Source organism: Manis pentadactyla, chromosome 19 (genome assembly GCF_030020395.1).
Source record: "Manis pentadactyla isolate mManPen7 chromosome 19, mManPen7.hap1, whole genome shotgun sequence".
NCBI classification, from domain to species: Eukaryota; Metazoa; Chordata; class Mammalia; order Pholidota; family Manidae; genus Manis; species Manis pentadactyla.
Genome location: NC_080037.1, coordinates 293,308 through 310,625, shown reverse-complemented (window position 1 = coordinate 310,625; position 17,318 = coordinate 293,308).

Here is a 17,318-nt window from a genome sequence, read left to right as displayed (position 1 = left end):
TGCTGAAGTCCTGACACGCAGAGCAGCTATGCCTCTTCCTGAGAGTGACACAAAGCCCCCTGGACGATCCATAATCCCATAGCAGTTAAAAATATTGTTCAAGTCATTTTATCTCCTATCACAGCATCATATGATTTGTATTTGTTAAATGTAAAAGTATAATTTAAATAAAACATGCAATATTAAGAAGCATTATAGAGCAGACCACGGTCCACAAGATCAGCCAAGGAAATGAAAATAAACCAGCCATAAAAGTCTCTTGCTCAACAGTAAAATGTGTTCCAAGTTCAGCATTGCAATTAGGTACTTCCATTATTTCTGTTATGCAACTTGTGAAAATTCATATCCTCGAAAGGAAATCCTTCACACGAAGGGGAAATCGTAAAAAAAGGACTAAGCTTCAGAGATCACATTTTCCAGTTCAGTAACAGTACACATAATAACTTAAGAGGAAATGAGTGAAGCTCAGAAGCATTTCTCTTCTGGGACCACCCTTGTGCGCACAGCCTCGCACCTCAGCCCCCTCCAGACCGAGCTCACCTGTGTCCACTGCAGCGGGACAGAACCAGAACTGCAGCCACACCCACTCCCAGGCAGACACCTCGCTTTGCTCATACCAGGCAACCCGGCCTCCCCAGTCACCCTCAGCTAATTTCAGGAACCTGGCAGGTGACCAGCAGTCAGAAGATCAGATGTCCGAGGCGCTGGCAGCAGCCAAAGCAAGAGACAAAAGCAGAGACGAGGAGCAACCAGAAGGAAGGCGGGTGGGAAACACAGGGACTCCAGCAGGGGCAGAGCGGGGCCCCTGAGTCGTGTGCAGAAGTGCGCCGCCCTCCACGACCTTGGAGACCACCACTCGCTGGGCACCGAGGGCCAGCTGGCCACAGCGAAGCGCCCAGGCCTCTCTGGCAGTGGTCTGGAGGGAGGCTGAACCACAGCAGTGGGGATGAGGAGACTGGTTTACTTCATGGTTCCAAACAAGGACCGCTCCAAACAGAAAGGGCAGCATGGTTAGACTAATTAGACTGCTCCCCAGGGGAAGAAATATTAATTTTGAAGTGCTTTTAGGGTGTTGGATAAAAATCAGTCTTGTTAAAAATTCTAGGTAAATTTTTTCTAGGAAAAAATTCTAGGTAAAAGATGGAATGCATGTGATTATTTTCATCTCTTCTCTCTGGGACGCCACCAAATGGCAGTAAAAGGAAACAGAAAAGAGTGGGAGACGATGTCGTCACATTTTCAACAGATGAAGAGCAGATGGGAAATAGAAGCTGCCTAACAGGGCGGAGAAAGTTTACAGCCTAAGTCACCAGACAGGAACACCATGGAGACCACAGGACCCCGGAAAAGCTCAGGATCCAGAGGCACCCACACAGGGAACACAGCAGCAATGTAATTTCTGTGTGTGATGGCGGAGGGACCCACACTCCTCAAGGTGAGCCCTATAATGTCTACATGTGGGATCCCTATGTCATGCACCTGAAACCAATATAATATAGTATGGCAACTGTACTCCAATTAAAAAAACAGGGCGCCCAGCACAGCAAAGGGCATCAATGGGGCAAGTAGATAAAACCAGGTGGGTTAGTCTGAGGTCTTCCCTGCCCTGCCTCGGGAACACCAGCAGCCGGGCAGAGGAGGGCACTTTCTTCTGGGAAGTCTGAGTGGCTCCAGAGAAAAAGTTCTGGATTCTAACACATTGTGCCTATAGACAGCAATACTGTGTCATACACTAAAGTCTGGTAAGAGGGAGATGACAGGCTAAGTGTTCCTACCATTGTATTTAAAAATATATAATAGAAAACATATTGCATATATATTAATATATATTAAATAATATTATGTACATGAAAAACTCACTTGACATTGACGTATTCTTTGCATGACGTAAGGTCCAGGGTATTTGTTATCCGTGGGCCTTGGGCCAGTTACTCAGCATCTCTGTGCATTTCCTCACCCACAAGCTGGCGCAGCAGTGGCACCTGCTCAGAGGGACACGAGGAGGGTTGAGCGACCCAAGGGCCATCCGCAGAGGCGGCGGCTCTGGCGCCCACCAGGGTCTCTCCAACTTCAGAGGAGTACACTTTCGCGCCTGCATCCACTCACCGCATGCAGAATGCTGCCCCTTCAGCCAGCTACCCTCCCATGTTACCAGCCTCTCCACAGCCAGCTCCTTCGCCTGCGGGCAGGGAGGACAGCAAACTTTTTCTATAAAGAGCAGATAGTGAACCTTCTAGACCTTGGAGTCCACCCGGTCTTTCACGACTACCCTGCTGTTTCAGCGAGAGAGCAGCCACGGGCTACAGAACGAAGAAGCATGGCTGCGTCCCACCACGACTTTACTGGTAGACAATGACATTTTAACTTCATATTTCATGTGCAACTTGGATTTTTTTCAACCATTTAACGATGTAAAACCATTCTTAGTTTGTGAGTGATACAAAAACAGGCGGCAGGCGGGATTTTGCCAGCGGTGCCTCAGCCTGCAACGAGCTCTACCAAGCCCTCTGGGCGGCTCCCGCACCCTCAAGCTTGAGACTTACTGGACTAAAAACAAGCTCTCCTTGTTTATATAAACAAGTTCTCCTCTCAAAAAAAAGTTCACTGACCCTTCACCTCATACTTTTCTCCTCTTTCATCCCAAATTCCAGGGTGACCTGCTAACCCTTGCGTCTCCTTCTTCTTGGCACAGGTTTAGAGCATGACAGTAAGAACACCTCTGCGTGGCTGTCAGGACTGTATAGATGGTTGTGGGGGGGCTTGCACATTTCCTTGGTGGGGGGAACGGTGCGGTGAGCAGGGAGGGATGCTGCGTGCATCCCCCACACCCCATATTCACAAGCAGAAAAGAGGGTGCTGGCGGTGAGTCTGCCCTGAGGAGCTGGTCAGCTCCTTTCCACAAAGTCGACAGAGACACCTCCACTAGGCAGCAGAACTGGGGAGCAGAGCTGGGCGTGGAAGGTGCCCTGCGGTGACCGAATGAGACACACCTTCTCCATGAGAAGGCGCCCAGGGCAGGGGCCATATGGTCCCTTACGGCTCCTAGAGGATGGATTCACTCTCAAGTCTATTAATGCCCTGTCTATAAATGTCCCCCCGGCCTCAGTGAAACTGGGCAACGTCTCTGATAGAGACTTTTAAACAGTCATGAGCAGCCCCTCACCAGTGGGGCCCCTGCTGCAGTGGCCTCTGCTCCTACTCTTCCCTCTGCAGGCCAACAGCGCAAGCAGGGAAATGGTGCACGTGTGTTGTTCTGAGACGTAGGTGCTTAGGTTTTCCCTTTCCCGTCCACTAAGAAATGAGGTATTTAATGCAGACAAGTATCCTGCCCCAATCTCTGCTATTGAAAAAATGACTGAAAACAAGATCGTGCAGAGAATGAGCCAAGTTTCAGTCAAAGAGCTGGTGGAAACCGACATAGTATTTGTATAAACTATATTCCAATTTATTTTTAATGATAAAACGTGAAAATAAAAAAATTAAGTGCTGGCTGAATGTCAGAGGAACTAGGAGGATCGGGAAGCCCTCACAGATCTGTGAGGATCAAGGAGCATTTTCCTAGGTGGGTAAGGAGGGAAAGGAATTCCAAGTGAGGGAACAGCATGAGAAAATGAAAGGCAGCCTAGAGCCAGTGAGGACTGGGACTCAGCACAGAAGGCGGGCCTGTAGGCTGGGCAAGCCCTTGCCCTTCCAACCCTCACAGCCTTCAGGGCTCAGGCGATTTATCTTCATGCTATCCTTTATCTTCACTGGCTCTAAGAGAGTGGTTTGCACACAGCAGATGATTAAGTATTGGTCACATGAAAAAGCAAATGCGTGAACCTAATCCACTCATGCCCGGCTGAGTCAGGTGGACTGCACCCTACAGGAGTCCCAGCAGATGGACAGGCAGAGTCAAGCTAGGGAATTTGCCTGTGAGTTTTCTTTTATTGCTTGATGAGCTCATCAGCTGAGTCAGAAACTGTTTGCCCAATGTTCCTGTGCAGTCAGATGGCAAACACAAACCTCATTTGCTTCCAACAAATTTTTAAAAGAAAAAAAGGAGCTATTACAAAAATAAAGCCTGTTCATTTTAGGAAATTTGGAATATACCCAAAAATATATAATAAAGACAAATTAAATCCCTCTAATCTCACCAAAGAATGATGTAATATTTATGGCAAGAACATTTTCTCATGTCACTAAAGGTTCTTTATAAGTGTGACTTTTATTGATACAAGTCTATTAATGCATATGTCAAATTATCTTCAATTTAAACATTCCTCTATTATTGAACATGTAGTTTCCAAACATTCACTACACTACACTCTTCTAAATGTATCTTTGAATAATACATCTGTAAAAATTTCCATACCTGAGAATCATAAAGGTAGTTTTACAAACTCAAAGTATAAAAGGTCAGCAACATAGAATATCATGTTCATGCAAAACAGCTTGTCAATAGAAATCTCTAGGTTCTTCTAAAAATAACATGCCTCTCATACATTTGCAGCCTAATTCCAGCACAATTTTGAGAGGAATGTGACAAATCAATTCTAAAAAGTGCAAAACATAGCTAAGACACAAGTAGCAAAGGACATTCTTTAAAATAAGAGCAGATGGAGGAATTTTCTTACCAGATACTGACATACCACAAAACCAAAGAAGTGAAAATAGCTCAATACTGGCACAGGAATAGACAATAGATCAGCGTAATAAAATAGGGGTTCAGAAACAGACCCACATGTATATAGAAATTCATATGTGATAAAGGTGACATCTCTTGTTAATGAAGGAAAGAGAGATAATTTAGGAAATGATGCTGATAGAGCTGGCTCACTCCATGGAGAAAACCACAGTTGGATTCCTACCTCATACCATTTACAAATGTTAACTATAATAGGTTAGATAAATTAATTTAAAATGGAAATCAATAAAGATAAGGGAAGAGTAGAAGAATATCTTTGTGACCTTGAAATGGAGACAGAATTAGTAAGGAAAACCTAAAGCCACCAACGATTGGGGAAAATTTGTAGATTTCAGTAGATAAAAATAGGATTTCTTTTCATAGAAGGACAGCAGAGACCAAGTTTACAGACAAGTGACAGCCCAGAATGTATTTGCTCTTCCAAAACCTACAGAGTATATGTAGAACATGTGGAGAACTGCACATCGTCAAGTAACGGGCAGGAAATGCTGCAGAAAACTGGACAAAGAATTAGAAAGGCAAATCACAGGAGGAGGATTCTGATGTCTAATGACGCTGAGAAAAGATGCTCAAACCCTCTAGTAATCAAAAATGCAAATGAACATAACAATGAGAGACCATGTTGTAAAAATTTAAGTTTTATTTCTAGATTTGGTAAAAATATGGGGAAAGGGTCTCCAAAACTATAGTCTGCCACTGTGACCAGATGTGGCCAAACTGGAGAGTGAGTCCAAGAAGACACACAATGCTCCTTGGGACGCGCTCCACAGCAATCTGCACGTGGGTCTCTGTGGGCATCTGTACAAGCACGTGCACTGCAGCACCGTTTGCAATAATGGGGAGTTGGAAGCAGCCTGGGGACCACAGAGGAACAGCACTCCATCGACTGTGATACACACATTCAGTGGCAAAGCAGGCAGGAGGCAGAATTAATGAGCTAGAATACATTCAGCTACATGGTTAGCCCTTAAGACATAGTGTTGAGTGAAAATAATGTGAGAAACAAAATAAAAACAATAACACCATTCCAGTGGAAATGTAAAACACTCTAAATATGTCTCAAGCATTCTGGCAGATGCCTATCAAGAATATAAATTAAATGAAAATGGGGGTTAGGAATAAAGAGAAAAACAGGGGGCCTTGTGTAGACCTAGGATGTCAGAGTATGAACAATGCCACTCCTTCAGTTGCTTAGAGAAAAATAAGCAAAACAAACTTGGAACTACTAAAGTAATCTAACAAAAAGGTCATTAGACGAGGATGGCCCTAATGCTCAGGGAGCCTGTGACCCAAGCCAGAGTCGATCCCAGATAACAAAGGACAGCGGGTCCCAAAAGCCAAGGAGGCTTCCCCAAATAACGCATCCCCAGGTTAGCGCGGCACAGATCACCTCCTTGCTTTGCTTCCTGTCTTCTCCATACAAACCTTGCCCCTAATTCCTGTGCAAAGCGTGCTCCCAACCCACTGCCTGACTCAAAGCTTGCTCAAACTCTTAAATTTTTTAATATGCCTCAGTTTATCTTTAAGTAGGACTATCCTTGATTCCTTTTCTCCTCTTACATCCCCACATCCAATTCATTAGTAAACTCTTACCTTCCAAATACCTGCAGGATTCAGTCACTTCTCATCCTTCCCCTCAGGACCTCCAGGGCTTCGGCTTCACCACCTGCTGTCTACCTGCCTCTGGCACATTTCAGTGTGGCAAACAGTATGATCCTTTTAAGACAGAAGTCAGACCACAACACTTTCTGCTTACCATCGTCTCATTTTATATCTCACAATAAAAGCAGAAGCCTAATGACCCCTCAGGCCACAGAGCTGGACCCCTGTGCCTCCCAGGCCTTATCTGCTCATCCTCTCCCTTCGGCCACCCCCTCATGCCACACGGGCCCCACACTAGCCCAGAACACCCCAAGCACACCCTTCACTTAGGGGCTTTGCAGGTGCTTCTCCTTCCTGGAATGCTCTCTAAAGTTCCAAAGAGCTTGTTCCCTCACTTCAGATCTTTATTCCAGAGTCTCAGTGAGACCTCTGACCACACTATTTAAAATTGCAACCCTCAGGTGGACAAAATATCTGAACAGACATCTTTCCAAAGAAGATATACAAATGGCAGATGAGCATATGAAAAGATGCTGAACATCAGGTCACCAGGGAAATGCAAATCAAAACCATCACCACTACACACCTTATCAGAATGACTAAAGTCCAAATGCCGGTGCAAATGTGGAGCAACAGGAATGTCCGGTCACCGCTGGAGGGGATGCAGATGGTGCAGCCGCTCAGGAAGGCAGTTTGGTGGCTTCCTACATAACTGAACATTGCCTTGCAGAGCTGGCAGTCACACTTCTGGGTATATACCAAAATGAGTTGAAAACTGTTGTCCACGTACATGGATGTTCACAGCAGCTTTATTAGCACTTGGCAAGAACTGGGAGCAGCCAGGTGAAATGAGTAAACTGGCATATCGTACAGTGGGACAGAATTCAAGGATAAAAGGAAATGCGATATCAAGCCACAAAAGACATAGTGGAGGAAACTTAAATGTATATTTCTAAGTGAAAGAAGCCAGTCTGAAAAGGCCACAAGTGCTTTAATTCCAACTGCATGACATTCCGGAAAAGCAAAAGCACAGAGTTGGTGAAATGTTCTGTGGTTGCCAGGAATTGAAGGGTAAGGAGAAGTGGAGAAGGGGATTTTTAGCCAGAACAACTGTTCTGTATGATACTGTAAAGGTAGACCCATTGCACAGTGCATAATGCTCCACACAACTGTGCAGCACCAAGAATGAGCCCTAATGTAAGCTGTGGGCTGCACTTAGTAATGCTGTGTACATACTGGTTCATCGATTATAACCAACATGTCACACTAATGCAAGATGCTAATATCGGGGGAAGCTCTTTGTTCTGCTCAGTTTTTCTGTAAACCTAAAACTGCTAGAAAATAAAGTCTTTTCATTGAAAAAAAAAATGCAACCGCCGTGGGCGCTTCTAAGCCTCCTTCCTGCTTTACTTTTCTCTGCAGAATTTATCACCATCTGACAGTACATTTTGCACTGGTTTATTTTGTTATTATCTGTCTGAAACAACCCCTGCCTCTCCCATGTACTCATCCACAAAAGTAAGCTCTTTCAGGCCAGGGATATTTGTTAATGTTTCATTTTGATATAATTTGTATTTACAGAAAAGTCGCAAGGAAATCCCTATATATTATTTACCAAAATTCATCAATTGTTTAGATTTTACTCCTTGTGCATTTGCTTTGCCTCGGTCTCTCTCTCCCAGGTGCATGTCTGCATAAATGGCCACATATATAATAAAGAATATATGAAGGGTGCACTATTCTTACATTTATACAAAATACGGAGAATACATAAGGCTATGTCCACTTAGATACATATCATGTGTTCTTTATAAATTCTATATAGACAGTATATCTCTTTATAACTGATATAATACCCAAACCTCAAAACAAAACACACACCCTGCTAATTCACAGTCCATATTTAAGCAACATCCATTGTTCCAATAGTGTTTTTGTTGCTTTTTAAATCCAGGATTATGCATCACATTTAGTAGCCACGTGTCTTCAGTCTCCTTGAATCCAAGCAGATCTTCAGTCTTTCCCCACCCACCCCCCTTTTTTTGTCTTTTTTCACCTTGACATTTTTTAAGAGCTCAGGCCAGTTATTTTCCAGATGTCCTCCATCTGGGTTTGCCTATTTTCACATGATCAGATTCAGATCATGCATTTCTGGCAAGATGCAGCAAAAGCTGTGTGTCCTCAGGGAGTCCTGTGGGAACACAGACTCTGGTCTATCCCTGGGTGCTAACGTTGCCTTGGACCTCTTGTTAAGGTCATGCCCATCAGGCTTCTCCGAAAAGGGGATTTCATATGTTTCCTTCACTGCTATGTTTGCAAAGCCTAGAGCAGGGCCTGGCACATAGGCCCTGGGAGAAATCTGAATGACTTCAGCCATGGAGTAGAAAGATCAGGAGAAGGAAGGAAGAGGAGGAGAAGCAGAGGGAAAGCGGCAAGTTTTGAATTAATCATTGTTACGCACGTTTTAGGCTAAAAAATAATTCAATGAATTTCTAGAACATTTGTGTGGATTAATAACACCATCAATGCTGGGAGTCCCAGACCCCTGCATTCCTGCGAGCACACCACACACACTCTGTAGTGTATTTCTTAGTGATACAGACTTGTGCCCCATAACAGCTCACTTCAAGATGATCCCCATTCTTAAAAGTTTTTCAACTCTTTCAGGAGAAAAATCTGCTAAATAATATATAAGGAGCAGCCTCCAAGGTCCATTTCATAGATCACCAACTTTTATTATAGTGAGCCTCAGTGCCTATCTGTCTCCTGTGTAAATATAATTCACTGTTTACCTTGAGGTATCTCTAATTTGGTTAACAGCCCCTTGCAGTTATAAAACAAGAAAAATGGTCACATATTCCAGCAAGGTGCTAAGGAAAAAATGGAAGGACCTGAAAACATTATCAACTAAATAGCAACAGCTAGTTTTGATCAGTCAATGCCCATCAACCCTTACAAATAAGTCAAAAGGAAAATTGTGTGAACCATTTTGTTTTAAATCATATTCTAAAAGCAGTGTTGAAATTTTTAAGCTTGATTTTTAACAATCAACATAATTGATAGGTTTTAACCTGTGTAAAGATAGATTTTTTTTCTCGATTTTTAAAATTTTTACTGAAAGACTTAAATCACTTCAAAGTGGTAACAGCTTTTCCAGGCTTCCCACAATGAAAAAGAAAAATTAAAGCCCTAATAAACAAGTCTGAAGTGGTGACCTTCGAAAGCCAACCCTTAAAAAAGTTTCCAGGCTGACTGCTTCAGCCCAGCAGGGATAGGAAATGTGTGCAGTTACCCCGCATCCCTTTGGGAGTTTATCAAATACACAGATATCGGTGCACTCACCAGACAGTACTTGACTAAACGGTAGGTATGTTTTTATTTGTAAATTATTTCATAAGGAAAATGCAATTCTTTTTGTCTGACATAAATCTGAATGCCATATGATCAAGCCTATTTGTTAAGGGTGTAAAATTTGGATCTAGGTTCCTATTTTCTGGATGTTTCTAATGCTTCTTCAAATACATTAGTATTATTTGTCCCCAGTATGATTAGAAAGGGAGCTGGCTTGCAAGTAACACTGACACACACAAAAATATTTTTACTTCCAAAAATTCACATGTGGACGTGGTTGAAGAGGAATGTCATTCCAGTTACAGGCCATCTAGAGATCAGCTGCCCTGCACACACGCATGTCTACGGCAGCGAACGATGGCCCCCCTCCCGAGCACGTGCTGTGCTCCCGCTCTTCAGAGCTGAGTCCCTTCCCAACATTTTCAGCGGCATTCCTTTTACTGTGATTGCTCATTCTTTCAATTAAATATTTCAGGAAAGCTATTCGTGCAGAACTGTCAAAAGAAAGTGAAACCCAGTCGGGCCCTTGGCCGGTTCAAACAGGGTCAGGGACCGGGGGTGGCTCCCGAAGGCGTTTTTCAAACCCAGGGCATTTCCACGTTCCCGGGAGCAGCAGGGGCGACCGAGCGCTCTCATATCCACGGATCCATCTGCATTTTCCCCAAAACAAACCAACCGGGTTGACACACCAGCCCCGTTCGCACACTCTCGCTGCCATTTTCATCGGCGAGAGAAGGGCAACCTCCTCCTCTCGCCTCCCACTTCCCTCCGAGGAGGCAACGCCAGAGTGTGAACCAGTGGAGAAGCCAATTTAAGAAACTGGGGGGGAAGTTTGAAACCCGTCTGCAGATGCAAAGGCTTCCAAACGTTCAGACCCCGATGCCGTGGGAAACGCTGGCTATTATTCTCTGACTAACAGGCACCTGGAGTCGGTACTAGCCGCGCCGCACTTAGTCTGAGTAACACGTTGCACGTCTCTTTACACATAAATCTTCACAACTTTTCATCTTTAAGAAAGAGGAAGTCCTTACTTTACAAAGCAATTCTGTTTTAGGAAGATTTGTATATTATATTTTTATAGATAAATTGTAAATAAATAAACTATTGGACCGAACAATCTAAAGGATTCTTGCAATAAATATGATCAATCACTATTAAGTACTTAATTAGGTCTCTGGTGCTTTGTATTCTGTTGTTTGAAAATACCTTTATGTTTGCCTGCTTGTTTGTTCCTGTTTCCCACACCAGAACGAAAGCTCGGGAACTTCAGGGATATTTTTAAGTCTTTTTCTCTGCACCCAGAACACAGCAGGAGCTCATTAAATATTTGCCAAATGTATGTGCCAGCAGATAGCAAAATCTTTTTTCTCCCCCCAGAAAGCCAACTGGTGCCTCCCGGCCAGCCACAAGTTCCAGCCCACTTTGACCCAAGTCACTACAGCCTTGCTCCACGGGGTCTGAACGGCAGTTCCCTGACAAACTGCCTCAAAGACGCTCCCTTGACTACATCCACTTGCATCACCAGGCTGCCCCTGGAGCACTCACGTTATTCCCTTGAGCAAATCTAAGCCCTGCGCAAGAAGTGAGCTGAGGCCAGCTGGTAACTCCTGGGGAGCTTTACAAGTTTTTAATTATGATGTAGAACCCAAGAACCAGCGGTTACTCTGACATGCTTTGGGCTGCCCCCAACCCAGAGTGTGAGCTTCAGTAGTTGCACCGCGGAAGCACTGCGCTTGCCTGACACTTGTGAAAGCAGTGCCACATAGAGATTTTCCGAAGGTGCCGTCATCCCAGTGACAGAATTCGGTGATTGACCCAGTGGCCTAACCCTGTCTGCCCACGCAGAGCGTGACTGATGGCACACCTGGTTCCCTGTCACTGACCTGCTCCCAGGCCCCATCCCCACGTCACCAATGCCTCCCTTGCCCAGAGCCCAAATTTGCCAGTGCCACTGCCCTTCGCAGAGACTATCCCTGCAAAGATGGTGTTTTGACTTGATTTCACCCAGATGAAAATGGTAAAAGGGGTTTTCAAAACTCACCTGGTTATAAGAATATCTAGGATATTTGTTTTAAAATGCAGCCTCCAGGGAACTTTCAGAATAGTCACAGCTGTGTGCTCAGTGCTTCAAACTCCAGGAAAGCACAGAACAGGGAAACACATCAACATGACACAGAGCCAGACCCAGCTGGCACACACCAGTGAGCATAGCCACATCACCCACTTTACCCGAAAGGTGGAAACCACCCAAAGGTTCACAGAAGGGTGAAGAGATAAGCAAAATATAGTGTCTGTGTACAATGGAACATCATCAGCCTTAAAAAGGAAGGGAATTCCAACACCTGCCACAACATGGGTGAACCCTGAGGACATTACACAGAGTGAGAAAAGCCAGACATGAAAGGGCAAGCATTGTGTGATTCCACGTAAATGAGGTACTGAGACTAGACATGTCCGTAAAAACAATGGAGTGGTTACCAGGGCCTGGGCGGGGGGAGATGGGAAGTTAGTGTCTGATGGGGACCATGTCACCTCGGCATGATGAATGAGCTCCGGAGAAGGATTGTGGTGGTGGCTGTATGACAATGTGAATATGCTCAATGCCACTGAAAGGTACACTTAAAAATGGTTAAAGCGGTAAGTTTTAGGTTATATATAATTCATTGCAATTTAAAACCAAAAAATTGTGTTAAAACACTCCTTTTTCAGGGATGCTGGGTAGGAGATATAATCTGGGATATAAACTGAGAATGGGCAAAATCCGCATGACAGAGTGAAGGGGAGACACCTGCAGGGAGGGGAGAGGCCTCCTGTCACGTGCACATGTGCTTGAAGCCTGGCTGTTCACACTGCCTCAGCCAGATCATACAGTCCTCACCCCCAAGAAGCTGGACCCAAAGACACACAGAACCGAAGGTCATCGGTCTGGTGTGCTCACTTCATCGTAAGGAGACTGAAGATCAGAAACGTGACTTGCTCGTGCAACAGGTCATGTCTCCCTTTGAGTCCCTTTGCATGGGCATCAACTAACTGCACCCAACACAGGTTATTCAACAAATGGTGCTACATTTATGTTTATGAACAATGAACGAGAAAGGTCATTCTCACTGTGTTTGCATTCAAGCCGTGGGAGGAGGTTTGCCGGAAGAAAACAAGGACATGATGTATGTAGAGTGCATCACTGAGGAGAACCTTTCTGAAAACCTTTTATTGTTGAAAAATTTTTAAATGCATGAAGAGGGAATATAATGAACCCCCATCTATCTATCACCCATCTCCAATAGTTATCAACACTCTGACATTCTTATTACATATGTATTTTTCCTTTTCTTTTTCTTTTTTGTTTTCTTTTGTTTGGCTGGAATATTTTAAAAGCAAAACCAAGACATTGTGTGTATCACCTTACTATAAATATTTCTAGATATATCTCTAAGAAGAGGATTTTTGATGACAGAACCACAATCACATTATCATACCCTATACATTTAACAATGAATTCTTTTGCAGGCTAACATCTAGTTCAAGAGAAGCAGTCCTATAAAGAGTTCTCACTAATGGATCAAGTTCTCAGCTGATAGTCTTTCAATAAGGCTAAAAATTCAAGAGAAGGAGAACTTCAGAAGTAAAGATTGCAACCTCGTTTTCTCTGATATAGCTCTGCAAACACAAATCTGGACACTCAGATTCCAGGGAAGGACAAAAATAGGCTATGAATCAAAACAATTAATCATATCCTGTTATTTTTAGTTATCTATTTCTTCCTGATATTTCAACTCAAATCAGTTTAATATATTTAATCAGACTTTTTTCAGGGAAAAAATATTTTAGGTCTATCAAGGAAAAAACTAAAGTGGGGTGGCTGTTGGAGGCTGTATCCAGGACCTTGAAGGGGGCTTACCTAGCTATGCAATCACCTGTGTTGACCATCCTGTGACTCAACTACCCGCTACATAGAGATAGTACAAAACATCCTCAGAACACTCACACCCAGAAATGTAAAGATCACAAGAAAGAAAGAAATGGCAATTGGGTGACAGGCCACATGAACCTCTGTACTAAAAGCAGACTCTAATCATACAATTGGGAGATAGCTTATAAACATCTGTCTGAGTAAACCTGAAGTCAAGGTTACCAGATCTTTACTTTTATGGGAATGTTAGAAAGACCTTCCCACATACAACAGGTACTCAGTAATATTTGATTGGATTTAGTGTTGGAACCAAGCTTTTCTAACATAGCAACAATGAAATCCTGATTACATGAAATGCAGTGGATATGTATTAGTCCACATCCTGGAACCAAGGAGGAGAAAATTTCCCTATACATGCCTTTGCTCGGCACTCAGCACATTTTTCATTGTCCCATATCTTTACTTTTGTGAGGGTGGAGGCACCCAGCACCCATGCCTCACCCCCACTCCCAACCTGCAGGAGTGCCAGAGGGCAGTGTCACAGGTGGGTGATAACTGGGGCATTTCTTTAGGTGTTGATAGAAAGGTAGTAGTCTTTGCTGTGTGTTACACATCAGTGATGTGCTCATTCTTCTGAGTAAACAGCCTACTTGGAAAGGATGCCGTACCTCTCCAGTGTTATTTCATCTCTTCCTGGCATGGAATTCACTAGACCTAAGAAGAGTTTACATTATCATGTATGTTTCCAGTTACACACCAGCTCCTATGTAACCATCAACCACATGTTTTTCAGCCAGGACACCTTCACCCCTAGCAGCAAAGTGAATAAAACAATGTCACTATGTTGTGAAGCCTTAGACTCCATTTTGCAGGACTGATGATATGGCAGATAAATTCCTATCACCCAGAGCTGAAATAAAACCAGCAAACATAAACACTTATTTAGCTTGGCTAAGTTTTCTTCGTTAGCCATGTTCCTCTCCCCGTCATCTTTGTGAACAGGGAAAGTGTCTTCGGTGTGGTGCTTTCCCAGAATAGTGCATCAGAATCACATGAAGACTTTCTTTTAAACCCACAGATCTCCAGACCACCCCAACCCTTTAGCAGACACTCAAGGGTGAAACCCAAGAATCTGTGATCTTAATTCCTCAGGTGCCCTTTCTGCAGCCAGCATGGCAGTGTGTGAGAATCCATGGCCAGAGATGCAGAGCAGCTCTCTACCTACAGTCGTTCTGTATATAGGTCTGACAGATGAGTGAATAAATAAATTAGTCAAAACTGGAAATTAGCAACTCCATGAGCTCTGACCACACCCAAAGTCTATGGGTCTGTATATCTTCCAAGTGTCTTGCATCCTGCATTGCCTGGTCTGCAAAGATTCTGCTTCAGCTTGGCCCATCCCACCCTGAGCAGACAGCCGCAACTCCACTCAGCTGAGAAACAATGATAGTGATAGGAAACTGTCGGGCTATTCACCCCTTGACTTGCAAGGACACTAAAATCATGAACTCTAGCTGGTCCCCCAATAATACCTCCTGGCATGCTGTGTAGCCACTTACTGGTGTGGGTAAAATTGTAACATTTCTGGAATATCTCACCTGGCTTTGGTGCATCTGCATATCCTCAGGGGTGGAGAGAAGTTCATCTCCATGTCAATGGGTAATTACCTGGGCAATCAAGAGCGTGTGTGAACCTGAGAGGTTAGGAGGGGGTGCTTGCTGGTTTGCTTGCTTCTTCAGGAGCAGGGGAGAGAGATGGAGCTGGACTGCAGTTTGTAAGCAATAAATGGGTTTTAAACTTTATTTCTCCCTTTGACTGATTTCGGTTTTTAGAGGTATTTTGCCCCAGGATTTCCTCTCCCTGGACTCACACTGGCTACCTACTATGCACTCTGTATACACCAGACACAGTAGAGGACACAAAATAATGACATGGTTTGAAATTTGCCCTGGAATATTTCACATTCGAAGGTGCAAAGACGAAAGGAGGTGTCACACACTGTGCTGGGGACTTTCTGACATCATCTTATTCATTCCTCAGAGCAGTTCTGTGAGGGGGAAGGTGTCATTGGACTCGACATCCCTTCTGTCTGACCCCAGAATCCAAGCTGTTGTCACTGAGCTACTGTCCTCAGAGCCATGGACCTCACCCGTTCACGTCCACTTGGGAGCGTGTGAAGAGCGCCAACTCTGCCCTGGGCCCCGGCCCCGAGGCAGGTCACACACGGTCTCGGGCTGCCGGCTGAACCATAGGGAATGCAGTGCGTGTTACACGGAGCCTGGAACCAGGAACTGACCTCCCCCTGAGGATTCAGCAGGTGGCTGAACCCGACACCCAGCCGCTTCACCTCCTCGTGGTATGACTTTGGGGAAGTTAGTTTCTTACCTGCAAAATAAAGACAGAGTACTCATTACAGGCTTTGTGAGGGTTAAGAGATACAACATATGTAAATCTAAATCGCAGAGCCTGGCCAAAAAAGTAAGCCCTCAATAATCCCGAGTTAGCAGTTAGGTAGTCACTCATGAGTAAGGACGTGCGACGCGGGGCAGCAGCAGAGAGAGCAGCAGAGAGAGAGGATGAGGTGTGGCAAAGGCCCTGACCTGAGGCGGGGGCCGTCCAGGGCCTGCTCAAATCCAGTCCTAACTGGCTAGCAGGTAGGAGCAGACAGGCCTGAGGGGAGCCTGCAGAAGTAGTGCAAGACCAGCCTTCGGCTAAAGATTTTTGTCTTTATTCAAAGGCAATTGAAGCAACTGGAGGAATTTAAGACTAGGAAGAAACCTGTGGAGATTCAGAGTTTAAAAGATTACCCAAGGAGAGGAGGGAGAGGATTTATATTTTCACCTCCTTATTGTTTATTTCTATACTTCCAACTAGCTTGCACAGCTTCTGTAACTTAAAAATAATAAAATTAGTGGTGGGAGTATTTACCATCTTGTCATAATGGTTTCACAGGCATAGACGTGTGCCTAGATTTATCAGGTTGTACACTTTAAGTGTATCAAGCATATTTTATGTAAAGTACACCTCAATACATCTACAAAACATAATGAAATCATTCTTTAAAGTCATTTAAATAAAGACCAAGTAAAGATAAGGCACATTAGCAGCTGCCAAAATGGCTGACTTAGATAACAGAAGTGGTGAAGGGCTACTACCCTGAGGACTGGAGCAAAGAGAAACTGGTGGGACGTGGAGGGTGTTGGGGGTGGAGGGAAAGAAGTCAGGAGGCTTGTCCAGATTTCTGGCTCGAGCAAGTTGGGTGAATGATGGTGTGTGGATTGGGTTCCCTGGGGAACAGGCAGAAATTAGCCAGCAGACCTTCCCCTGGGCTGCTTTGGGGCCAACACCAGTGGCAGAGGCTGGAGCGAGTGGACGCATGGAGAAGCTGGTTTACCTACCATCCCCCAGAAGCCCCAGCCAAGCCCAGGTGGAGCTCTGGAACTAAGGTGCCCCTGGGACGGGTCCCCAGCCAGGCAGCTGGTCCTCCAGGCAGTGAGGGCAGCCTGCTCAGGATGAGGCAGCCGCTAAGGGGTTCTCAGCCCAGGCTCCCAGAGGCTGGTAACACAGGTCACCCTTCCCAAAGGGACGTGTGGGTAGGTACCTCAGAGTGGCGGCCCTCTCCTGAGACACAGGACCCATTTCTGGTTGACAACTTCACATAATATAAAGGCACCAGCAGTGATCAAATATTATATATAATATACAATATATATAGTGATTTGTCAATAAGGTTCTAAACCAGATGATTACACAAGGGTTTTAGAAGGC